Here is a 27,139-nt window from a genome sequence, read left to right on the forward strand (position 1 = left end):
GACTAAAGGATAGGATCTATAATGAATAGTTGTATTTCCTCAGCAATGAGGATGATATACAGGACATACAAGAGGTCTGAACAGACTTGTTCTGCCTGGTCTGGCAGGCAGAAGGCTGTTGTTTCTATTATGTTGAAGGAGGAACAGCTCAGCTATACACACAAAACAGCATCAGCTAAACACATATGCACAGCTGGATGAAGATGCAATGTTCAACATGACTGAGGCAATTGCAGACGGATAGCAAGTTTGCTTGAACAGGGTCACACGCATCCTCTGAAGAGAAGCAAACCAGAAATGAAGGACCTGACTTTGTTGCTCTCCATTGGGCAGATGAAACAGAATCTGAACTACCTTCGGGTGCACTTCCAAACTTGTTTACGCACACCGAAGTCAAAGGAGACACCATCATTAGCCTGACATGACAATAAACTAGTCAGGGAGCAGATGTAGAGAGAGACTGGGCTAAGTGGCATAATCTGCATTTGGCCAGAGTAAACTACAGTAAAACCAGACCTTTAGGTAACAGAGGTATCAAAATGACTTGACTTTGATGGGCAATGCCTGCAGAAACATTGAGGGGTATGTGGAAGGAGAAGGGGTCCTCTCTCACGTCTTAGAATTTTTGGAAGGATTCACACAACTGTTGTGGCATCTCCCTGCACACAGAACTGCTACTCTTCTTCTCAACTTGAATACGTATCATTAACATTATAAAAGTGTAAGTGATACATGCTAGGGAAGAATTCATTCTGTCATGCCACCACACCTATTACAGTCAGAATTACCATTTCCTTCATTTTTCTCCTCTCTTTAGTTCATTCTTCTCAGGAGGGCATGAAAAATGACTCCCCAAAAAGTCATCCATGAAAAAAACAATGTGTAGCATTTGTTAATACTTTTTACAAATTAAGTTTACTGCTACTATATATAGCAGTTTGATGAAAAAAAGCCTTGTAAAAAATGCTCACAAAGACTTTAGGGAACGTTTGCAACAAATGAGTTCTTCAACCTGGATAAAATATCCATGGAAGTCTGCAACATAACATGATACTACCATGAGCTTCTTCAGTAAGGTTAGTTAATCAGAAAGTATGTCTAACCCAAAGCTTCAGTTTCAAATTTGTCACTAATCCTTCTATTGAATTCACGTGTACAGTTTCTAACATATTGTTTTCCTTCAGCTTACAAACATCTGATGGCCATAGATGAAAAGATGCATTTAATTTATTTTTGGAAATTAGATTACATTATCAGTAACCCACAGAGTGACATGTATTCCCTGGATATCACACTTGCTGTCTGACAGCATTAACGAAGATGGATATTTGTGTAAAGGAAACTGCTTTTCATCACTTGCAAGCCACCACCATGCCATATGGATAAAGAATTCATGCCACACTTTAATACTAGCCACAGAGATAGAGAAGAACAGTAGCATAGATAAATAGAAACATGATCTTCTACTTGTACTGTGGAGGAAATAGCAAGAAGTGTGCAAGTTTTTGTCTCATACTTTTAGTATAATCAATTGAGATAAGGCAAACACACATATGTTTAATCAGGACAAACACACTTTGTCTGACCTACCATTTACTCAGCACAAGACATTAAAATATGAATATTCTTGAAACAGGTTAGAGGAAATGACATTTCAGCTGAAAGCTTGGTTCTGCTCACAATCAAAGCATACCAAGTACACAGCAGACACTTCACAAGTACAAAATTATAAGCAAACAGCAGTTCAGCTTCTTAGCTGCGTTACACGAATCAATACTGCTCATGTAATGAAGAGCTTTGTTACTGCAAAATACATCCTCAGCTTCGTGGACCTCTGCCATGAAAGGACTGCTGAAAATCTGTAAGGAAAACCAGCACCCCTTTTATAAAAAATGTTGATCCTCCTAGAGAAACCAAAGCCAAGCCTTCAGGCATGCCACCTCTTGATGAATCCTCAGAAGGGAGAGGGGGAAAGGTCAGGCTGCAGGGAGCGGAGCGAGCAATGCGTGGCCGCCTGCTCAGTGGCTGCACGCAGGTTAGCCAGCAGAGAGAAGGTGTGGGGAGGATCTGCCACGCAGCCACCAGGACACAGGGAATTGGCTGGACATCTCTGTAGGTGTTTGTTTCAAAGCCTTACCATCCCCCTCAGAAAACTGCAGCTGAAAGCAATGCCTTACGCCCTTCTGTACCAACACGGTAACAATTAATCTTTAGCTTGGTCTTTATAAAACAGTTCTCTGTCTATTATGTACTTTATAAAATGAAACTTATCCATAGCGCCTTCCATACCATGATCCACAGACCCTTTCTAACAGGTCCACCACAGGTAAGTAAGGCAAGCCTGTCATCAGTAGGCTTAAATTCATTACATTACGCAGGTGCCCACATATTGACCCCAAAAAAACACAGGGTGTCTGGAAAATAATTATTCTTTTATATCTCTTTTCCCCTCTATCACCTGAGGTTAACATAATACAATTGTAGAAGTGTATTACCCTGGCTACACTGCAGCAATCTCCAGCAGCTCAGTGCAGAAAAACACCAGACATTTTGGTATGGCCCTAATTAAGCCAGAAGTAACGCAATATTGGATATGTGTTTTTGCTTTGCTTCCTTCAAACAGAATCCCACACACCATGCACCAAAAAAGACTGTTTCTTCAACATGAAATTATTTGTTACAGTGAGCTACTCCACTGCCTATTTAACAAACAAAAATGTTAGCACTAACAATAGAAACATTGTTATCTGAGCAAATTACAACTGATTGGCACTTGCCCGGGTAAAGAGCCTAGTGCTGAGAGACTGATAAGCCGTAAAGGCAGCCAGATCAGCTTCGCTTCCAAAGCATGAAGGCAAATCACGAGCCATTTGTAAGACAATATAAAGAAAATGAAGTCTCAGGGCAGTACCCAACTCTCTCACTGCAATACCCAACTGGAAAGCAAAATGGTCAAGGTGCAGATGAACAAAATAACAGAATTTTAGATCCCAGGATCCTGAATTTGGGACAGATGTGTAATTTGCAGCACTGACGAAGACAGAATTCTATTAAATTGAATGTTTAGAAAAAAAAATCACAAAAAAGGAGGCCTTAATTTCTCTACATGTTCTCTTTCATAGGCAATTAAAATGAGAAATACTTTATTTGTCCAAAATTACAGTAGTGAAATTTGACACAGTATTAGAAAGATTCAGTAGAAGTGGCTTAAGATCAGAATACCATAAAAAAAAAAAAAAAAAAAAGTTACATTTGTAGGATCCCAGGATAAATAGATCTTGCTTACTGCACGAGTGAAAGGTCAACATTAACACTTCATTAAACTAATTTTACATGCAATGTATCTGATTTGGATCATGCTCCCAAGGTGAACCATATTTTGTAAATTCCTGCACATTGCTGCTATCTAGATGAATTTGTATTTCTTGCTGTTCTTCCAGCTGCTGTAGCTCTCTCTAGCTTTGTATGATATGCAGATGTAATTAACGTGCCTTCAACTTCCTCTTTCAGACCATTCAAGAAAACATTATGTAAAACAGTGAAGCACTAAACACTTAATTCATACTGAGAATAATCAGATCTGCTAGATGTCCCAGTGGACAATAAACTGACTGTAACTGATATAATGCTCCCCTTCAATGTCTGTTTTATTGTTTACTGTTGTTGTTATTATTATTATTATTATTTTTTAAGGATGCATGAAGATGAAAAAAAAAAAAAAAACAATGTAAAAAGTTGCATCCCCTTCGTCAGAAGTCACATTTAGCACTTATCCATTACACAAGTATCTGAAGTTTAGAAATAAAAACCAAAATTAGATGCTCATGACAAATCTGTCATTTTCCCATCACCTCTCACCCTGTCCAAACACTGTTTGTCTTCTACAGATGTAGACAGAAGTGTTCTCAACTATCAGACAGAAAATATTTTGGGAGTAAACTGAAAAGTTTCTCAAGTGAAGTTTTGGTTTTCTATGTACTGATGTTTAAACAAAGACGCCTCGCTCAGAAAATATTCTGTTAAAATATTATACAAGGCATTTTATCATACAAAAATTTATTCATTCATATTACTTGATACTATAGAGATGACAGTTATTAGTTTTGATTTTTAATAAAAATGTATATACATATATATAAATATACATATATATTATGGTTTTCACGTTACTACATTCCGCCAGAAATGAGAGTATCAAATCTAAGGCAATAAGGATCAGAGATCACACACTGTGAGCTCTCTCTTCTGAGGCACAATCTGAAGCTAGATACTAACAGTGAAATAGTTTCCAATAACAACAATTTTTCATTATAACATTTTGGTCTATGAGAAACAAAATAAATATATTAATTCTGGAAACTTTCACTGAATCTGCATTGCTGGCCATTGTTCCTCTCTATGATACTTAAGTATATCAGCAATCCTTTCTAACCGTATTTGTTATCCAAAATATATTTTGGGTATTCCATACTTCTAGAAGCTACAAGAAAAAGTTTTGATTTAGACGGCCAGATCTCGTTCTTTCTTGTCCTGGCAGGCTATGGCAGCTATTCAGCACCTGTCTCTCTTCTATTTACATCCTAACCCCCAAAATGTTGCTTTTTCCTTCCCTACTTTGAAAATGATTTTACAAACAATATGTACAGATAGTGTATTCATAGATATTTAGGTCTGATTTTGAAATGAAAATATTCCTATTGTGTGAACTAGCTAATGGGTTTTTAATTGTATGAGTTAGTGTGGCCTGTAACAAAATCACCTGTAACTCACCTCACTCACCTTCCACCTCCCCTACACCTTTAGAGATGCCTGCACTCTACTCCACACTCTGCTAACAATCAGCTGGTTAGCACAGTTAGCAACATCTGTGCAGACAGACACTGACTGCCTCCTGCAAGGTGGTGTCTAAGCGCATGTCCTTTCACCAGGGAAATATTAGTGAAGAATGTGAGGGGGGAAAAAAATCCTCATCAGCCCACCAGCACAGAGCAGCTGTGTAGTTTCTCCCTGTCTTTATCATGACCTGCAGTCCGTCACAGCAGATGTGACCCCTGTGCCGAAGAAGAAAACCCTACAGAACTATGGAACAACAGATCCTTTTGTCGCTGCCCTATCCTGAACATCTCTCAACACCTTTCCCAGGCTAGAAGGGAGCCACGCTGGGAGCGTTATTTCTAGATAGTGCTTCTTACTAAGCTTGGGCTTTCCATGCTGATTTCAGCCAGGTCTTTGGGAACTAGGGAGAAGGGGGGAGCAATCAGGGTGTTTTTATTAATAACTCCTCCAGTCTGAAACAGTGTATTTTCAACATTCAAAAAGATGTTTTAATGAATCCCAAGAGCCAAACCAAAACCTTTACTCATTAGTTTTTCAATTCCTGAAAAATTTTGCTAGGATAAGATACTACAAGCTGTCAGCTAAACCATCCTTAAATCTCCTGCTGATGACCTTGCCCATGGCTGATACTGAAAGTAAATTCCTTACTGCACAGTTAGAGATTAGTCAAAACACACTGGACAATGCTGAATGTCACATTAGTTCAAAAGTAAGATGTCCCTTGCACCATTGTGTTACATTAGGCAGCGTAAGAGACAGCAGCTGTCTCCTCTCAGCTGAGAGCTGGAGCTCCTGCAAGACAACAGATCATGATTTCTAGAATTAACCTTGCTACTACCAGTTAGGTATCAACCACCCCTTCTACGCCAAATTAGCACAGACTCCAAATTAAGACAGAAATCAAAATAAAAATTTTGATTAAAAAAAGAGAAAAAGCTTTCTCTATGAAAATTGATAGGTATTTGTAAGAGGAAAATGTTAATGAAAATTCACGTATAGGGTTAAAGAATATGACCTACAAATGAATGATGTTGACACTTACTTGCATATACAAAGAAAGTATTGTTACAAGCTTGAATCTGGAAAGCATTATACCATTTTTATTTCTTAAGTCAATCAGTGAGTGGTCTTGATTTTTTAAAGCTGCGCCACTATTATCTCCAGGGAAATCATTCAACAGTAACTATGACATTCCTGGGTGTGGTAAAAAAACGAGTATACTGGACTTGCACAATACAGTGATGACAATATGTAAAAGCAGAAGTTGCTTTTGTAACAGCAAACTCTAGGAAGCTAGAGAAATTACAAAGTACCAAGGAAGCCAAGAAAGCTTGCCAGTTACATCAGTCAGTGTAAAAATATGATCACCAGTTATGAAAAATCAAGTTTAAGACAAAATTTCTGCCTTTCTCCGCTTTTGCCTTTCCCTTCTGAAATGCTATTTATGAGAAAAGCATTACTTCATCCTCAAAAAAAAAAAAATCTATCTTCTTGATGAAGGCATTACGTCTATTCTGGAGCAAAACAGCTGACATAAGCGATTGCTATTTTTCTCAGGTTTTTACTACATGCTGCAGAAACCCTCCACATAAATCGCCATCATATTTGCTGCACATCGACTAATGAAATTCCATCTGGTTCCACTATTTTGTATGGCAGGGGTTCCCAAATATTTTGGAGAGTGCTTTGCTGTTTCTCACACCCTCAAACCCACACATTCATGGCACCACGGCCCACTTGTGATCGCAACGCAAGGAGGCTACGTGTGCTCGATAAACCAAGGAGGAATTGTGAACGTTGCCAGCCAATAGAATACACCAGTGTTATACACATTGACAGCGTGAGACTGGCCCCAGCACGTCCCTGGCCCATCAGCCACCGCCGTACAAAACAACAGGAAGGCACATCTTAGGGGCTAGGACATAGTAGGGACCCTTCCCAAGTGCTGCTTCATATGTGGCCACCCTGTCCTGGAGGCTGAGAGCCTTCAGGTATGGGCCTAGACCATTCCCCACCAGTTGGCCTCTGTACTTGGGAACATTCCCAGGAAATTTTAATTTACCACAACCACAGCAATCCCTGGAATAGTGCTCTGTCAGGTTTGCAGCAAAAGTCACTGTATTTTACTGGATTAAGAAGGATGAAGGTACAGTGCAGAAGCAGTTCTCGGGTTTCCCTTTTGAAGGAACCCTTGGATCCTGGGGAAGAAGGCAGAAGTAATGCTGAAAAAGGCTCTGCCAGTTACAAGTTTTTTCTATCCGTCTCACATGAACCTGTACGCTGCAGCACAGGGCAGGATGGAAGCAGATTCCTAACCCAAAAGCTCCTGTCATGGAGTTACCGGTCTAGAGGGATCTCTGCAGTTCTCCAATTCAACCTTTGCCCAAAACAGGGCCAGCTCAGAGATCACTGTGTTGCTCCGGGCTTTATCCAGCGTGGGCTTGGAAACCGCCATGCAGTGAGACCACACAACCTCTCCAGACAACACTTGACTGGCCTAATAGTAAAATACCTCTCTGCTATATCCAGTTGGAAACTCTGGTTTCTGTTATGTCTGCTGTCCCTCGCCCTCCTGACACACACCACCATGAAGACCCAGGCCCTGTCTTCTCAGCACTCCCCCTGACATGCCACTTCTGAAGCCACATCTGAAGCCACATCTCCTCCAAGGTGAAGCAGCCCTGGTCTCACAGCCCCGCAGGGCAAGTCCTCCAGCTGCTGACCATCTTGGCAGCTCTTCGCTGGATTCGTTTCAGAAGAACCCTCTTGTTCCAGCAAGACCTCTTCTTGTGGTGGTAGGCCCCAGACTGCACGCCACATCAAACTGACTAATGCCAGTTAAAGAGGGACGGCCCCTTCCCCTGCTCTGCTACTTGTGCTCCCATTGATCTGGCCTGGGACACCACTGGTGACAGGACTCGTATTCAGCTCACTGCCTGACAGGATCCTGAGGCTCTTACCCACAGATCTCCTCCACTGTCCCCCGCCCATCCCCTTGCGGGGCTTTCTGTGACCAGGGCAGGGCTTTGAATTTGTCCATTGACTTCTGTATGGCTCCTGCTGACCCATTGCCCCAGGCTGCTGTCTCCAGGTGGCATAGCCCTGTCCTCAAGGTAATCCACTGGTCATGCCAATGTTTGGTGTCAACTGCAAGCTCCGTGGATGTGCGCCCTCCAAGTCACCAATACGGATATGACACGAGGGACCCCTGCAGTTCTCCACTTGTTACCAGCCTCCAGATCAGCATGGTCCAACTATCTACTGCCCTCCAAGCCTCATCACCCAACTGGTTATCTATCCACCTTGTTGTGTGGACAACATACAGACTATAGCTGCCCACCATGGATACAAGGGTGTTGTGAAAAACAATGCTGAAAGCCTTGTCACAGTCAAGACAAGTGGCGTCAACTGTTCTCTTTTCAGACAGAAATCCAGTCATTTTATCACAGAAGGCAGCCTGGTTGGTCCAGCGTGATTTTCATTTGGTAAACCCATGTCAACAGCTCACCACCACCTCCTGTGTGCCCAGAAATGCAATCTGAGCACACAGGCTCCATGATTTTCCCAGAAATCAAAGTGAGGCTGACCAGTTTGTAATTTCTCTGATCACTATTCTGGCATTTTGTGAAGACTGGTGGAGGGTTTGCTATTCTCCAGGTGTGAGGGAACCTCCCCCACCCAATCTCTATGACCTCTTAGCTTTGATAAGGAGCAGTCTCATAAAGGATTGTTCTCTAAGTGCCCGTTGATGCAGCACATCTGGTCCAATGGACTTGGATGGGTTATATGGTGTAGAAAACATTAATACTGCTCAACAGTCTAGATTTTGTTTTCTTACCTGGATTTCCAGAAATTCAGTAAGGTCCTTATAAGCACTACACTTTGACACCCCGTATCTGAGACCATTTGTGCAAGAAGTTGTCAGCATAAATTGCAGTTGATTTGTTCAAGGGAAGAGAAGGAGAACTACTCTGATATTGTACCAAAACTCAAGGATCATTTTCCTGAGACTTCACTACCAGTTCTTTGGAACTGCAATGTGACAAACTCCTTATAACAGGATCAATGTCTTTAAAATAGACTCATTTGTTGATCCCGCTAATCCAGTTGGAAAGCTGTTCTGGGCATTTTTTTCTAATTTGTCTCTTACACATACACGCGCCCAGCTTATACCCATTTGCTCTTGGACAGACACTCTTCCTTAGCTTACAGAGTTCTTCTCTCTCACTAGTGTTCAGACTTGGTTATTTATATATAATTATTTACCTCTGTCAGTATTCAATCTGTTGAACTAACGTTCAAGGCTGTATGCTTTGGCTGCATATATATTAGGCTCTCTATCTCCCATATCATAAAAGTAAGCTTCCTCCCAATTTGAATTTGCATTGCTTGACTGAAGATGACTAGAACAATACACATAATTCTTAATATAAACCGCAACTAAGTAGACTGCAAAAAGTCTTTCGGTAGACTGACAGAATAAACATAGAACTTATATAACATTTGCAGATCATCAATATTCACCTTATTTGCATGTTTTGCTTCTTCATTTCACTCTATCACATTTACCCTGTAAGAATCATCAGCATATGTGAATTACCTATATTCCAGAAGGCCTGTCTTTTCAGGTAGTTCTGGAGTGAAAAGTGGTAAATAAAAATAATAAGCACATCAGAATTGACTTAAATACCCATGCTCTCTTTGATTTATTTTTTTTAGGTGAGCCATATAGTCAGGTAAGAGTAGTTGTGTTTGTGCCTGTGAGACACTTATATAGCAAAAAACAAAGATGTTTCTTTTACAAACAGAATTATACCTAAATGTCTTTCTTTAAAGCCTTGGAAAATTTCCTCGTTTCATCTTTAAACTTCTTAGAAACATCATGTTTCACATATCTATACAATCGGCTACTTCTGTGAAGCTTAATCTTACCAGTGCTGAAATGGTCTTTAGCTACTGAATTTTGACAGCTGTGACATGGTCTGGTCAAGATCTAGCCAGGCTATGATTCACTGGCTTAAAGTGCTCTGTAATCATTTTTCCAAACTTACTCTAAAAACTGTCGCTCATGAGAATACTTTTTTTTTTTTTTTCCATTAACAGTGAGATTAACTGATTTCCTGTGAAACATTACATATTATAATACAATTGGGAAATATTTCCATTAACTTGGCACCCAGCATCAAGGCCCATATCATGTCTTTGTACAAATGAGACACATTTTTAAAAAAGGGATTAACTCAGTAAAGTTACAGAGCAGTTATAGTAAAATAATACTCACCTCTCAAGGTGCTACACTACAGAAAGCCACTACTGTTTTTCACCTCAATTTCATCACCACTACACAACTGAATTCTTAAATATTTAAAATGCAGTGAACACTAATATGCACTGCAGCAGAAACACTCAGTACCTGCAGTATTAAGTAGCTCTTCCAATTCTTTTCCAATGATAATTAGATACTATATTTCATTTCACAAAAAGACCTGAAGGCAAGAATCCAGAAAGATCAGGTGCATTGGTTATTTATTAGAATAATAAATATGGAATGGACAACTATACATTTTAATTCCACCAATAATGGGAACAGAGTCATGATTATGTAAAGAACAAACAGTTCAAGAATTTTATTGAATTTGGGGTGAAATTACAGCTTCCTCATGGAAAAGTTTGTAGTTTTGCATTATATTCATACATCCAAATGCTTTATCTTCTTTTATAATTCCCTTTTATCACTCCCTTCTATACTTCAGGCAATACTATCTATTCAACTCTTTGCTAGAAGTCTGCCTCTGAAGTAAGTTTACAAAGACAACTGAAGCAGGTCATCCTTAAAAGATCTTTTTAAATCTTTTTCCTCATTAATTCAATGGCTCCAGCAATAATAAGATACTTTCCTACCTCTCTGAGTAACAAGCAGGTCTGTGAGCAATGGAACTACTGAAGCCTGGTTTCCTATGGTTATGACTCTTCTGTTGGATCCCCTAACGTCTAAGAAGGTGAGAAATCCAGTCAAAGCTTATTCCCTTATTTGGGGCATTCATAATTTCTCTTTCCCATGAGGATTTGCTAGTGTTTAATAATACAGTTGATCTCATTCCACAAGTTTTTTCTTTCCAAAGCAGACACATGAATAGGGTCTCTCTTCTCCATCCAGCCACCTATTTCCATGAAACTAGTAGGAACCTGATATCTTTGAGACCTTTACTCCTGTCAAATCTGTTTGAAATTGGCCAGTAGTTTCAAAAGTTATGGGGGGAACGGGGAGGAGGTAAGAGACTGGCAGTCAGCAGAGGCACACAGCATGATCACATAAGCTTTGTTTCCTTAGGAAGCAGCGTAAAACACTTGCACATTTTATTATTTTTAAAACTACCCCGAATGTATTCGGGAATGAGCTTTACTTGGAAATCTAAACTTTTCTTCCTTGTTTTACACTTGACTTGTAGTGTGGCAATAATACAATAAACTCCAGGTAAAACATCTGGATTCATGTCTCAGGACTTAAAGATATAAACAGTTCACAACTATGTTAATTTAGGCTTCAGAGGGAAAGCCTCATAAGGTAAATCAGAATGTATTTCCTGCAGGCTAAGGACAGAACATGGGCCTCTGCCACGAGTCAACTGACACACAAACTTATCACATAGCAATGTATTTGTGTTTGAGACTTGAATGTCCCACAGCATGACGGGATTCTTGCTGAGGATTTTTCATTTAATCTGCTGGAATATTTGGTCCAATATTCTGCATTTATGATGCTCAACTAAAAATTATTCTAGAGCCAAGCCCATTTAAGGAAAGTCTTCCAAACAGGAGTGTGAAGCTTTTCTGAAAAGTTAATCCCAAAGAATATATAGCATGAACACATATCACTGAAAAAGTTGTGCAACCCTTTTGATAACCTCCAGAAAAGTTTCTGCAAATACTATGAAATATAGACCCAGATAAAAGTGCTTTTAGCACAGATCTCCAAAATAAAAGCAAGGCCTGCAGGAGTGCTTGTGATATTACTGTCAGCAAAAGTTCCAAGATAACAAAATATAACGATTAATACTTCCAAGATTAAAAAAAAACACCACCACATTATGTGTTTGCTGCATAATGGGAGTATTTTAAAACTACCTGTCAACTGATCATATTCCTACATATGAAATCTAGAATGCAACTTTCTTTAAAAGCTTTAATAAAACATAACTGAAATGTCTAGAGTAATAAGTGTCAGATATGAAGACAACTTGTCTTGGGAGCTACTTCCCTTCAAATGTTGACCTTTAGGTTTGGGAAGTAATGGAAACTATAAAGTGCTTCTTGAATACACCCTTGGAACTAACATGCCAAGATTTTGCAGTAATTTAAGTCTGACTCCCCCCTGAATATGCTGTACTCAGAGTTAACAGCTCAATGATTGCACATGATTTCTTTGCTTGGAAAGTAAATGTATAACCACGTGAATAAGCATGAGATAATGCCTAGACCAAGGCAAAATATAAAAGTGTTCCCAACTAAGTACTACAAACAATTTTCCAGTGTGAGTAATAACACAGGATTCATTTAGAACACCCATAGACTGTTTTCTGGGTGGTTTTTCCTCCTTTGTTTACAACCTCCCTTCAGGACGTTGACAGCCACTTGCTAAAACCTTTAATATCCAATCCTCCAACTACTCAATAAAAACTTAATTGAATGGAGTTATTTTATTCCACTCAAGAAAACAAGAGATTGAAGATTTTTCTCTCCAGCAATAAGCGCACCTACCTGAGCTGTGTGGTGTACATCTGTGTGTACTGTGGCCTACCCAAGAACATGAAAATACTCAATGCATCACAAGATATATGTAGTGAATATGAGAAATCTCCAATAAATAAAAATTTCCATACTGTTAACTACATAGAAGGATATAAACACTTCTATAAATTACCAAGCTATGAATAGTATACTTCTTTCCATTTGAGAATCGAAAACAAGGAGACAAAAAAAACAAAACACTTGAATTGCCCTGCTCAACAATGAAAGAAGCATCGGCTCAGATTTAGGAATGCTGTGTGTGTGAGAGAGAAATAGACTTTACTGAGTTCCATCTGTCCACACTTATCATGTTCCTTGTCTTACTGTTTGATTTGACCATCAACATGAGACCTCCCTCACCCCTTTAAGATTTAAATTGCTCCACAGATATGCAGAGTGAGATTGTACACACACCAGCCAGGCTCCTGCAGTCCTCCTCAATGAACACATCTTTTGTCTTCATGCAGGAATTTATATAATTGCAACTGCCTTCATGGCATCTTTACTTTATCAAGCCAAAGCAAAAAACTGAAGGAGAATTAAAAATCAAGGAGTATTCTGAAATGTATTAGTAGTAGGATGATGTAAATTTTTACAGTTAACAGACTCACACTTTAACAAAAAAAAAAAAAAAAGAAAAAGCTTGCTCTTTTGTCACAAGAATACCCCCAAGAAAAATGAAATTGTAGCACAAGGAAGGTGGTTCAAGCTTGAACCCTTTATGGGTTCAGTGGCAGCAGCAACAGCATATCTTTAACCCCAAACAGATGGGATACGTATTAAACTTCAGGCCATTTTTCTCAAAACGGCTGCAGAAATCATTACGTCATTCCATTCAGAACTATAATGACCAGCAGAAAATTCCCAGTCATCTACCCAATTTCCTTTGGATATACTCATCTAAACAAACAGCGGAACATAATGAAATGCAAGCTGCAGATGACTTGGGAGGTTAAGGAATTGAGACCCCTTTATTAAAAGCCATTCTGTCTAAGCTGCTCCAGGCCAGCAGTATTTATTTATTTATTATTTATTTATATTTATTATTTATTTATTGTTATTTAAACATGTAATACTTTTGTACAGGAATGACTAGAGAAAACATTGTGTTTCACATCATCAAGGCTAACTAGCAGCTCAGAGTATGCTTTTGGCCTTCAATGAAGGATCTGTAGCATCGCTACACTTCATTTCAGGATGCTACATATATATATTACTACATATATATTACTTTGGCTCTGGGCTCCTTAAAGGAACAAATCAAAGAAGAAAAGGATAGTTTATTTTTCAGAGGTTTCCCTATAGTCAGAACAGAACAGAATTTACTACAACCTGTTCACCACCTGCCTCTCCTAAATGAGATACACTTGTGATATAGTCTTGTTTATGCTGTGGACATGAAATTAAATTTTCATCCTTCAACTCTGGAACTAGCCAGACTCGTTACAATAGAGGAGGATTTAAGCCTAAGTACTACTGCTAAAAATATCATGTCATTTATTTGGTCATGCAGCCATAATTAAAATGACACTTTAATTTCATAGGTAAAGGTCATTTCAGAGCACTTACATTCCTCAACACTAATGTGAATGCAATATAATTTTAATTTTTTTAGATTCCATTTCAAAGCAACCTTAAAGACAAACAAAACTAATACATTTTAGCAAGCCATAGTACCATTAACACCTCCATACCCCCAAAATGTAGAGGATATAGTTCTAGAAGCTAAGGTTTAGTTTCATGGTAAGACGTTACTTCTGCAAGACATGTTTTTATCAAATGTGACTTCAGCATGCAACAGACAAGTAGCTAAACATGTAACCATTAGCCTGCTTCGACTTAAACGTAAGTAAGGAAAAGAACTCACTTCAGTTACTTCTAAGAATTATCTATGTAAGCAATTCATGTGAAAAACATTTTAGACTGTGTCCAACTGTGAAAATTTTCACATTATGAAGTTATTTTTCATGCCTTATGTTGCTTGGAATTTTGCCTTTTAAATAATTGCTTGTTCTATACATTAGGAGAAACATCATACAATGTAAGCAACATTTAAGGAGTTTTCAATTTTCAAATGTCACCTAATTAAATATCTTTTCAAAGGCCAGAAAATGCTGTCAGCCTCTCCTTATCTTAAGCACACATTTACACATAAACTTATATTGTAGAGTTTAAAAATAAACCTGCTTTAAACATACCTGCTCTAAAACAGCATAAATGACTCCATCCAATTTATCAGTAACCCAATTAATTTTCTAGATAACTTTATCTTCTAAAAAATAAAAAAGTGTATGTGAGTTCTGAGGAAAGGAAAAGGTTTCAAAAGGTTTTCCAGACCAGTGTCATTTGTAGTGTCCATGATAGGGAGGCAACCAGAAAACACAGGAATATGTGGACGAAATAAGAATTTCCAGATTGCTATATAATTGATTCAAAGGAATTATTAAACTGATATGTCAGATTCATTCATTGGCATTACAAACTCAGCTTGTGTTACATTTTAATATATAATACATAATATTTCCATATGGATTATTAAGATGATGGTACATGGCAAAACTTTGCATTCAAGAAACTTTTATAATTACATTTCCACTTAAGATGAATTAAAAATTACTTTTTTTTTTTTCCTGAAATTTCAGCCTGCACAGGATCTACTTATACAAACATTTTAAAAGACAGGAAAAAGACCAAAAAAACTATAAAAAACCTTATACTTTAAAGAGATGCAATTATATTATATGCCTTTTTGTAAAGGAAGCTTTTACAAAGATCAAAAGTTGAATTGGATTCAATTGAAGCTATTTTTCCTGAAATCTTACAAATTCTTATCTGCAAAAAAAATACAACTAGCAAATAAAAATCTTAGACTGAAGTGGTTGCTAGCAACACAAACAAAACACTTTCTCCACATAATACTGTTTTCAAAAGCTGTTGCTATAAAGTATTTGGTGAATCAATGTTTTCTTAAGCCAAGACAATCCAGGAAGAAGGAAGAAATTTCCTTCACATAATTAGAATTCTATAGAGCATGACTGATTATTTCAAAGGACTGTGTTTTACAACACATTAATATACTGCCTGCTGAAGCTACAGCATTTTAATTCACTCTGAACTGAATTCCTGAATCAGTCCTGCACTACTTGCTTTGGAAAGTTGTTTCTCTTTTTCAGATGGGTCGGTGAAATAAGTTCCCTCACTACACTTGCAGCAAAAGATATGGTAAATATATTTTGCACCTGGACCGATACATCATCACTGGGACTGTAAGAAACCATTAGAAACGCACGGAAAAGCTATCAACCCAATTACTGAAGTTACAACCCACAGAGCTATGGAACAACAGGGCAGACCACCTATTCTGCCCAGCCTGTAGTTGTCTGCATTGTGAGATTCAGGCATTGTTTAACCTGGTGGCACCGTTTTCTCCCTTAAAAATTCTTAGCTCCACGAAAGGGTATGTAGTAGCTGCTAGTTAAGTGAAGAGCTAAAGTAAAGCATCATATAGCCCCACAGCCTGGATCCATGGGTCACAGTCACATCAAATTACTTACACAACAAAACAGAAGCAAGAAGTTTCAGGGACCCAGGAAAAAGACCAAAGGCTCCTTTATACTACAGCATAATTAGAAAGCACCAGGTCTGTGCCTTCAAATTCAAAGGCATGGACAGACCCCTCTGGAGAGCCCTATCTGCACATGGGACACCATTATGTTCTACTCATCCCCTGGCAGGAATGTCTGAACGTGGGAAAGAACCACAGAATTTCATTTCATCTTTACCATAACTTCAGTAGACGGAAACAGTATTTCTCAAGACAATTATACCTCTTTTTCTCTCTCTCTCTTTTTTTTTTTTTTTTTTACATCAGAAAAACAATGCAAAAAGGGCAAAAAGGGAGAATCCATTGATAAAAGTTTTCTGAAACCCTCAGGACTACAAAAGTAATAGTAAAACGATTAAAATTTCTTAAGAAACAAAAATTGTTCTAAGAGGTATTTTTATGAAATTTATTTACTTACTTTTAAAAACAAACATGGTATTGCATTTCAGAATTGCAAAATACTAGCTGAGGAGTACCTTAAAGAAACTGGCATTAGGCCAGAGCTGTTTAACATGACCGGGGGTGGCGGGGGCAGGAACGACAAAAAATACGGTTAGAAGGCAAACAAAGCAAAACTTAAAAAATATGTATTTCAGTTAGCAGAGAACTGGAAAAAGAATGTATACAACATCAAACGCAAGCAACAGCCAAAGACAGAGATATTGTTTCCTTTAAAGCTCAAAATCTCTTTCAATATCACGTTATTTTATGATTCTATATTAACCATTGGTTACCAGCATTAAAAAGTATTATGCCAATATATGGGGAAAACAAGATCTAGTGAGGCAATGTGACTCTGAAGAATGACAGTACTACTGAGAACCATTTCTCAAGTGACAGTCAATGCAGAGTTCTGGTTTTGGTGACTTTGTGATCTCTGTAGTGTCCAGGAGTTGTGATGCACTAACAGACTTGAAGACTATCCTTCACAGTCAAGTGCCCATTGCAAGGACCTGCACACAGAGTTTAGAAAAAAGCTTAATTTTATAAATTTTATTTACTTTTAAACCAGTATTCCATTGTCAAAGGGACAATGCTTGAAGAGGCAATTGAATGTCCTGAGTTACACAGGATCCCGTATATTCACATGCATTCTTTTCTGACTAAACATAAAGCAAGTACTTACAAGGTCTGAACTCTCCTAGGATCAGTTAGTTATCTCCAGGTTGCCAAATATAACTTCACTGTGGTTCTCAGCAGTCTGTTCTGCAGCATGATCTGTAAAGATCTGAACAAACTCAAATAAAATCTAAATCTACTGCTCCTAGTTGAGGAAACAGCAAAGAAAAGAAAAATGCATCACTATTGCTGAACCTACTAAATGGATCACTAAACTTGCTTCCCATTAGAAGAACACAATGGTGTTCTTAGGTATATGAAACTGCTATGTAAGGCCCATGAAAGTGCTACTTTAAGCAAATCCAGTCTTATGCACACATGGATGTATGTGAACAAGCTTTTGAAGAGAAGCTGTATCACACTCTTAGTTTAAACATGTAAGAGGCAATTACTTATTCTGAGCTGTAAGCCTAAGGAAGCAGCACTTTCAAGCTCTACGTAGCTGAAATGGAATGACTAGTAGCATGAAATAGCCCAGACTGTGAAGCAAATACTGTAAAGTGACTCTACCAGCCCACACAAACACAACTGGGAGATGAACCAGAGCAGCAACAGAGAAGACTGGAATGCCTCTCCACTGCCAAATGTAAAAGAACAAGAACTCATTAAAAAGAAAAATAAAATGGAGGGGAGAGGAGTGGATTGTCAGTATTTTGCTCCTGATTTGCAAGGTAAGGAAAATTATTTCAGATTATGCAAGACTCGCGCCCTGTAGTCCGTAGCCAGCATTGCTCAGACCAACCTCAGAGCTTGTCAGATTTTTTGGCCAACCAAGATTTAAACAGTCACTAAAATAAATAAAACTTAAGTAAGGATGATCAGCTTTTCTATACAAACATATTTGGCTTTACTGTAAGCCAGCTGAAAGTGATGGTGGTAATTACAGCCTAAGTTGCTTGATAAGAATATCAACAAACAAAAAAAATGTAAATGCTATCCACGGTTCTGTTAGAACATTGTGGGTTGTGTTTATTCTTTTTATATAAAACTTCTTATCTTAACTGTAATCATCTGAATGTTAGAAATCAAACTGACAATGGTACCACATGAAAGTGGAGATGAAATTTCCAGGAAGGAAAACAAGTTAATAATTGTGAAGAGCTTTCCAGCAATTAAATTCACCTGTGAAGCAGTCATCCATGGTAAATGCAGAAATCTTCATTAATTAAGCTTTAAAAAATAAAATGGAAATATTTAGTCTTCACAATTCACAAGTATAACTACAGAAAGTAATGCATTTATCTATATGTCATCTGCCAAACCTAACTTTCAACATATTCAGGTTCTACAGAGACAATAGGAGGACTGGTGCAAAATATCAAACACCTGCATCAAAAACTGCAATTTAATTACTTGCAGAAGTGTAAGCAGAGCAAATGTGTTTAAAAAGTTAAAGTGCAAAATGAACATTTTCTCCACAAGTTCAGCATGATCATATATAACAGATATATTTGGAAGACTTTATAAAGGACTAAGAGAAAGGAGTATCGGCAGACAGAAAAAAAAAAATAAAAAAATAAAAAATAAAAATAAAAAGCTATTGCCAGCATTCCTCTAAAGGATAGTGCATCTACTGTAATCTTGCAAATATATCTTAAATTGCAGTACGTGATTTAAAATGTTCTTTCTGAACCTTTAAAAATACCTAAATATTAAAGTTACAAAAGTTACTCAGAAAATGATCTATTCATGGTAGCAGCATTGTGCATTTCTCTGGCATTTTTTTTAAGGTTCCATCACCTCAGTGTGCACTTGCTTATATCTGTGTATAACATCCTGACCCATGCTCATCTTTATATAATACCGCTTGTGATACAATAATAACTGCTATTAAATCTGAAGATCTGAGAGTACGTGTTCTCTCCAGAACAAACATTCGTGTGTACAGGATCTACTGCATAAAGAATTAAGTAGGTACATCTCTTGCATCTACAATTTCTTCTTAAAGCTGAACTTAGAAGTGTTACATCAAAAAGACTGCAGTCACAAGCACCTGTGCCACATCTGAACAAAGCTTATGCAGCTAATTCCAAGAGTGAAATCACAATAACAACTGAATAAAGAGCAGCCTACATAAAGATCACAGAGTATAATGAATATCTTAAAGCCAGGAACCAAAGCTGCTGTGTTCATCTAAATAAAGCTTTAATTTGGAGAACTGATTAATATTTTAGGAAGGTGTCACTAGATATTATGAAGGCAAAGGGCCAGAAAGTTGCCCAGTAGAAAAGGACCTGGGGCTGCTGGTCATCAGCCGAAGCTGAACATGAGCTGGCAGGGTGCCCAGGTGGCCAAGAAGGACAATGGCATCCTGGCCAGCATCAGAAATAGCATGGTCAGCAGGGCCAGGGAAGTGATGGTGCTCTTGTACGTGGCACTAGTGACACTGCACATCAAACACTGTTCAGTTTTGGGCCCCTCACTACAAGAAGGATATTGAGTTGCTCAGGCATGTGTAGAGAAGAGCAACAAAGCTGGTGAAGGGACTGGAAAACAAGTTATGAGGAGCAGCTGAGGAGACTGGGGTTGTTTAGCCTGGAGAAGAGGGAAGACTTCGTTGCTCTCAATAACTGCCAGAAAGGAGGTTGCAGTGAGAAGGGTGTCGATTTCTCCTCTCAAGTGAAAAGTCACAGGACATGAGGAAATGGCCTCAAGTTGCACCAGGGGAGGTTTAGATTAGATATCAGGAAGGATTTTTTCACAGAAGAGGTGGTTAGACATTGGAACAGGCTGCCCAGGGAAGTGGTGGAAATGCCATCCCTGGAGGCATTTAAGATACATGGGGATGTGGCACTTAGGGACACGTTTTAGAGGTGGATGTGGTAGTGTCAGGTTGATGGCTGGACTTGATGATCTTATGGGTCTCTTCCCCTAAATGACTCAAAGTGACACGCTTAGTGGATGAGGGAAAGGCTGTGGATGTGGTCTACCTTGACTTCAGTAAGGCTTTTGATACCGTTTCCCACAACATTCTCCTCAAGAAACTGGCTGCTCGTGGCTTGGACTGGTGTACGCTTCGTTGGGTTAAAAACTGGATAGCCAGGCCCAGAGAGTTGTGGTGAATGGAGCCAAATCCAGTTGGAGGCCAGTCACTAGTAGTGAGCCCCCTGGGCTCAGTACTAGGGCCAGTCCTCTTCAATACCTTTATCGATGATCTGGATGAGGGGATTGAGTGCACCCTCAGTAAGTTTGCAGACAACATGCACTTGCGTGTGTCAATCTGCTCGAGGGTAGGAAGGCTCTGCAGGAGGATCTGGATAGGCTGGACCGATGGGCTGAGGTCAACTGTATGAAGTTCAACAAGGCCAAGTGCCGGGTCCTGCACCTGGGGCGCAACAACCCCAAGCAGAGCTACAGGCTGGGAGAGGAGTGGTTGGAAAGCTGCCTGGCAGAGAACGACCTGGGAGTATTGGTTGATAGCTGGCTGAATATGAGCCAGCAGTGTGCTCAGGTGGCCAAGAAGGCCAACAGCATCCTGGCTTGTATAAGAAGCAGCGTGGCCAGCAGGGCTAGGGAAGCGATTGTCCCCCTGTACTCGGCTCTGGGGAGGCCGCACCTCGAGTACTGTGTTCAGTTTTGGGCCCCTCGCTACAAGAAGGACGTCGAGGTGCTCGAGAGAGTCCAGAGAAGGGCGACGAGGATGGTGAGGGGTCTGGAGAACAAGTCTTATGAGGAGGGGCTGAGGGAGCTGGGGTTGTTCAGCCTGGAGAAGAGGAGGCTCAGGGGTGACCTTATTGCTCTCTACAGGTACCTTAAAGGAGGCTGTAGAGAGGTGGGGCTTGGTCTATTCTCCCATGTGCCTGATGACAGGACGAGGGGGTATGGGCTAAAGTTGCACCAGGGGAGGTTTAGGTTGGATGTTAGGAAGAACTCCATTACTGAAAGGGTTGTTAGGCATTGGAATGGGCTGCCCATGGAAGTGGTTGAGTCACCATCCCTGGAGGTCTTTAACAGACGTTTAGATGTTGAGCTTAGTGATATGGTTTAGTGGAGGACTTGTTAGTGTTAGGTCAGAGGTTGGACTAGGTGATCTTGGAGATCTCTCTTCCAACCTAGACGATTCTGTGATTCTGTGATGATTCCATTCTATGATTCACAGAGTAACACTTCAACTAACACTAGTATTCTCTGACGGTGACAGAACTGCCCTTAAAATTGTGCGAAACTGGTTTTAGGGAGGCTATTTTCTACGCTCTGAGGCAGCTCTCATCAATAGAGAACAAAACATTTTTGTCATACACCTCCCAGGAGAAAAGGCAGTTCTTTACAGAAGAACTGGAAGATAATTCACGTCAAAACTAGAAGAAATCATAGCTACTATGAAAACAAATACTGTATTTCAAAACCCACGGGGAGGATCCTGTTGTGCAAGAGGTCAGAATGGTTAGCGCTTGTCTACTTCAGCTCATGAATCGTAACTAAGGTCCAATTTATTTAGAAAAGTGAGGGAAGTCCTCTATCATAACATGATTACTTCCTTTTTTTTTTTTAATCAGCTGGTAACATGCCTTATATGCATGTTCACTTTTGCTTTCCACTGGTTCTAATAGTAAAAACGGCAGAAGAAAAGTAAAATTGAACAACACAACTCCTCTCTTCTCACTTTTCTCATTTGAAAAATTATGAGCAATAGTTACATATAAGAATGTATTTAAATAAGCCATATGTAAAATAAACAGTAACATGAATAAAATGCTTAATTGTAATGGTCAAGTTGTCTAGAAAACAGTCATTTTCTGATGTACAGGAAATATTGAAGACTAGGTAGGAAGTCACAGTTATAGAAAGAAAACAATTCCTCACCATCCTGGAAAGCCTGTATCATAAGGACTACAATAAGAATAAGCTCCGCAGAGCTGGTAAAAATAAGGCATAGGCAGGTGGAAGAGACAAATACCTAACGGACTAGAGAGAAAACCTGGGCCTGGTTCAGACAGCTGAAACTTTCGTGTGTATCGTTTCTTTCAGTCACGCATTGTAGATCCAGAACCCAGCAGCAGGTGTGGCATTTTGGCTGAATCCAGGCTGCTGAAATCAGATCTACAGAGCACACCGTCCATCATCCTGCCCTCCTAGCATAAGTATTAGAGCTCTATAGCTGTAATTCTACTGAAGAAGAAAATACTTAGCACATAGAAAGATTTGCTACTGCTACTTTTTTTTTTTTTAATCTGGATTTGTACTACTGAATGCTGTGGTTCTGCAAAATTCTCTTGGATTCTGCTGTGCTTGAATGGTTGAAATATAGAATCTCACCAGACTTCAATACTACTTTGCACAGACAGGGTGCCTGTTCATGTAGAAGTCAGACACCAAACAGGTTCTTACAGATTAAAAATGTAAAACTACTGGGATAAAATTAGAGCTTTATGTCTCCTTGCAGATCACACTGACTCAGCAGAAGCAGTTCCCATCTTGAATGCTGGACCAACAGGTTAACACAGGCAGGAATCCAGCCACACAAACTTAAGAGCATCGACCTTGTAGCACTTGTTTTGGTAGTCAGAGAAATAGCATTTGTTTCTGTCAGCAATATTGCTAGCTGAAAAGCAAAATTCCCTTTTGCTCCAAAGGAATAACTGCACACCAGATAAAAGTTGTTCTGTGGCTTGGATTTAGCTTATAGGCCATTAATTAGACCTCCAGAAACAAGGAACAACATGCTGCCTTAGAGGTCCTGTGGTAAGGTACAAACCACACAGTTTGACAGATGAATTTGCTCCCTCCAGCAGAATAACCTCCACAACTACTCCACTTAACAATAAAGGTTCCACATCTGCTGGTAGCATAATCACACAAAGCCACACAGGTGCAGGTCTTTACAGCCATATTTAGTGCTGCACACTAACCACTTTTCACTACCATCTCGCTTCATGGTGCTCACAGGTAAGCATTCCTTCTGATGTAGGAAGCAAGAACAAAGGAGCTGGCTGAGAAATGCAACGCATCCCTCCACTGGAACCCAGTACTCATATCACCTAATGAAAGGTAGCAGCTGCTGTGGCAAATCATCATGGTGAACTTCATGATTACAAATTCTTATGACTTGGCTTTTAGGCACACCACTTTTCTACTTATAGCCAGAGATGAAAGACTATGTTTTTGGCAATACTAAGTACTTTCTCTCTGTTGTTTTTTCACTTGCAGTTAAGAACTGAATCTACTTGGAGGTTTGAAGGAGACAAGTGTTTGTGTTGACACCTCCTAGGATCCCAAAGAACTGCAGCCCTATCTCACACAAAGAACAAAAACAAAGCAAAATCTCCCATTTCTGCAAACCACAGCTTTGACTCAAACACCATGCACCTACACCGTTGCCAGAGATTTGCTAAAGAAAGACATTATGAACAATTTGTGGTGCATGCAGACAATGACAATTCAAATCCCACGAAATGTGACTTGCTAGCACTGAACTAGCTCTGTCTACACCCTTGCTTTCCTATTTGTGAATTTGCAGAGGTTGGCATCTCACTCAGGATCAGTAAATATCGTTATTGTTAGTGCTGTGTGCTACTGTGTTATACCGGGAACTGGATAAAGAGCTGTCTTTAGTCAGATCTGTGGAGAAAGACTCCCAGGCAAAAGTGTTCTACATCATACCTGAGTTTCATGCTAATTTCTGAATACAATACAGAAAGCTTAATAAGTCCACTTTTTCGTTAATTTCATACATCTAACATATCTGAGGAAAATGTGCGTTCATCTTGTATGGTGCACTCAAAGATAAAACTCCAATTTTCCTTCAATGAAATGTTTATATATGAAGACTATTTGAACAAAATCAAACCAATTAATCATCATATCAAATTAAAAATACATATATCCAGAAACATATCTCTTTAGAAGAAAATAATGAAATGTGACTTTCATCAGTCAAGTACTAAAGAGTGATGATACATAAAAGTAGAGGTCAACTTCATCTCTTAAACATACTCATGCAACATAACCTATGTTTTTGTACAACTTAATTCAGCCTTGTTCTGAATGTGCTCTTTATCCTCTGTGAAGCTTCCTTACACTTCACAGAAGCCTACTGTAAATTTATTGATCTTAAATAAGAAAGCTGTTAATTTAAGTCGAAAACATATGAAAAAACAACATGCAACTTTCTGGAAGCCTTGATCAAGAGTTTGATCTTCTGCCCTGAACTAGAATTATGACTGCTAACATTTCTGTCAGTTGAATTACTTTTATGACAAACCCCAAGAAACAGTAGCCATTTAAAAATTCAAGTCAGAAACTACTTATTTTACTGTTTCAGTAGATAAGTAGATAGAATAGAAAAGGTGTTTTAATTATTGCATAACATACAGGCTGCAAGCACCCATGGAGCTCACCTGGCCTGCATTCTAATGCCTATTTATATCTTATCACCACTATCATTTTGTGAAGTACAGGGGACTTCCCAAGATATTTTCTGTCCAAACACTAAGCTTACCAATGCTGTGTGACCTTACTTAGCTTGTATGAATCTAGGAGGATTGCAATTTTGCAGCATTGGTATTTTAAGTCATAGCATCACCATGATTTCAAGGAAGGCATCACACAACTTCTGTGAAATGCTTATATTATCACAACAAGCTTTATTCCTCTGTTATCTTGTAGAATACTCAACCCACAGGCAAAAACAACAGTAACAATAAAAAGTCTATTGCAAGTTTATTCAATATTAACCATATTCCAGAGCATATGGCTTTAGAATTTCATTTTCCATAACATCAACTAGCTTATAGTTGTAACAGAATCAGTCCTAATTCAGAACAAACGCATGTTTACGATGACTTACAATAATATGCCAGTCATGGAAGAGTTTTTGATGTCAAGGACTCCGTTATATATTTGGGTGCAAGTTCAACAACAGCTGCTCAGATTTAATGAAGGTAGTACTCAAGGGACAGACATTTCCTGGATTTATTTATGGGGGCTTACAGAAAATGTTCAATATGTACTAAAATATACATTGTTCAGAGACTTTCATGCTTCAGAGTGAAACTCTCAATGTTTGATTCATAATGGCTATTTCACAAGGGCTTACAGGAAATAAAACTGTTTGTTTTAATTGCATATAGCAAAATGTTGGAAAAGAAAGATTTATGTTCTCCAGTGACAGTGAATGTTTTGGGCTAATTTTTCATGCTTACCATGGACAGAACATAAAGGAATGTTATTACAAGCAGTATTCCAACTCATAGACAACTTAAAGTCTAGTATCAGCATATATGCACACTACTGCGTGCACACTATATCTTTTTAATCTTTCATGAATTCCTACAGCATCTCTTAAATATAGTATAGACTACCCATGTAATTTTGTCATTTTACCTTTAGTATTGTTCTTCATTAATAGGAAGTAAGAACAAACAGCCAAGATGTTTGCTTTGTCACTTGACACCACTAAAATCCAAGGTGGTTCTAGATGACGGTATTTTCAGTATGTTTATACGCACATTATCATAAAATCAATCTTAGAATCACAGAATGGTTTGGGTTGGAAAGGACCTAGAAGACCATCTATTTCCAACCCCCTGTCATGGACAGGGACACCTCCCACCAGACCAGGTTGCCCAAAGCCCCATCCAGCCTGGCCTTGAGCACCTCCAGGGAAGGGTCACCCACAGCTTCTCCGGGCAGCCTGTGCCAGGGCCTCACCACCCCCTGAGTGAAGAATTTCCTCCTAAAATTTTATATTAATCTCCCCTCTTTCAGTTTAAAGCCATTCCGCCTTGTTCTATCACTATCTGCCTGTGTAAAAAGTCACTCTCCATCTCTCTTGTAAGCCCCCTTTACATACTGAAAGGCTGAAATAAGGTCTTCCCAGAACCTTGCCTTCTCTTCTCCAGGTTGAACATCCCCAGTTCTCTCAGCCTTTCTTCACAGGAGAGGTGCTCCAGCCCTCTGATCATCTTTGTAGCCCTCCTCTGGACCCACTGTAACAGCAAACTTGCTGAGGATGCACTCGATCCCACTGTCTATGTCATTGATAGAGATGTTAAACAGCACCAGTCCCAGGACAGACCCCTGAGAGACCCACTTGTCACCAGCCTCCACCTGGACATAGAGCCGTTGACCACTACTCTCTGGGTGTGGCCAGAGCCAATTCCTTATCCTCCAAATAGTCACCCTTCAAATCCATGTCTCCCCCATTTGCAGGTAAAAATTTTGTGTTTTATGATGATTAAGTAGAACGCAAGAACCCATTTAATATAATACAGCATCCACTCTGCTTATGAAAGAATTACCTGTTTCTGCCTTTTCCTTGTCTCTCTCATACACAGGTTTTAACAGCAGTTATAAAATTTTTTAGAGGTCACATACTACCAATCTCTAAAGGTGTCAATGTAGTTTTCTGCTCCAACTTAGGCTTTTCTTTCTTGCCAGACCTTGATATGACAAGTTATTTCAAAACAATAAAAAATTAATGTTCTTACCTTTCCTTTTGCATAATACCCAACAAAAGACTAAGCAGCTGAGGAAACAGAAGATTTCTTTCATAATAAAACATAGCTGTCTATATTTTATTAAAAGTTCACAGAGATAAGTTATATGAAGAAATTTTTTGAGGAAAAAAACAATGGAAAAAAAAAACAATGGAAATCTGATGACACCACATCCTAGGTAAACAGAAGTCAAAATGCAAATTTTAAAAGTTAATATATTTCAACCTTCATTTTCTTTTAAGAGTCAAGTATCTTTCAATATTTGTATTGGTCAATGCTTTTAAAAGCAGTACCACTTTCTCAGCCCAGAGGGATGGTTTCATATTTAGTCTGTGGAAATCTTAGCTTTTTACTA

General features: G+C 38.9%; 1 protein-coding gene across 5 annotated transcripts in view; it reads right to left on the reverse strand.

Annotated features, from left to right (window-relative positions):
• The window catches only part of XRCC4 (X-ray repair cross complementing 4), a 188,917-nt gene that overhangs the window by 106,405 nt on the left and 55,373 nt on the right, over positions 1-27,139 (reverse strand). The gene's annotated exons all lie outside the window — the stretch shown is intronic.

Source organism: Anser anser (assembly GCF_964211835.1).
Source record: "Anser anser genome assembly, chromosome: Z".
Taxonomy (NCBI): Eukaryota; Metazoa; Chordata; class Aves; order Anseriformes; family Anatidae; genus Anser; species Anser anser.